A 979-nucleotide genomic window follows, 5' to 3' on the forward strand; every position below is an offset into this window, starting at 1 on the left:
AGTCCAGGTGCCCCCAGTCACAGGGGGGTGGAAGAGTCCAGGTGCCCCGAGTCACAGGAGGGTGGAAGAGTCCAGGTGCCCCCAGTCACAGGGGGTAGAAGACTCCTGGTGCCCTCAGTCACAGGGGGTGGAAGAGTCCAGTTGCCCCCAGTCACAAGGGTTATGTGTCTTCTATAGCAGAGGTGTCTCTAGGTGACACCTTGGCACACTATCAGCACTACCACCAGGTGCCCCCCAACAAATGCCCGGCACTTGGTAATGCCCCGTTGTCAGGCAGCTTTGGAGACATTTAAACGGCCGCCTGCTCTGATTGGTCACTCACACGGCAACAGTTACTTCCGGATATGACGTCACCTCTGTCTGATAAAAGCTGTGAATTTTAGGACGCCGCTTCTCTCACCACGCCTTGTTCGCCTCATCCGCCCTCCCGCCGCTCTAAATCAAAGCACGGAACGGGCAAGCGCGGGTTCCTCATACCGAGACAGCGTATCCTTCCGCAGAAAGATAGTCCCCACGTGACGTAAGTGCACGCGGAGCCCCTGGGCGGAGCCAGAACTCTTCCGATTATGTAATGGGGAGGAGCAAAGTGCCTCGGCTGTTGCTAGGTGACAGAGTGGCAGAGTTGTTGCTTTGGTATCATTCCGCCATTGTTTTGGTTACAGTGGTATGATAGGAAGTGCCAAATATAAAAACAACAAGTTCTATAAAAATAAACGAAATCTTATTTCATGTGTTTATTGTATTTATTATCAGAACGCAAATGGTTTTATTCTATGGAAACAGGAAGTGCAGTGAGTCACAGACCCTGGACAGAACTTCCTGTGCTGGTGACAACTGTTACTTCTCTCTTTGCTTTGGTGTCATCTCCTAGTTGATAAAGCATGTTATAGCGCCAGGAAGGGGTTCCTAATCCTATGATCTATGATAATAAAATACATGGAGTCCAGCACTTCCTGTCCTGGTGACACCATACATAGAA

The sequence above is a fragment of the Pyxicephalus adspersus genome, chromosome 6 (assembly GCF_032062135.1).
Source record: "Pyxicephalus adspersus chromosome 6, UCB_Pads_2.0, whole genome shotgun sequence".
In the NCBI taxonomy this organism is placed as follows: Eukaryota; Metazoa; Chordata; class Amphibia; order Anura; family Pyxicephalidae; genus Pyxicephalus; species Pyxicephalus adspersus.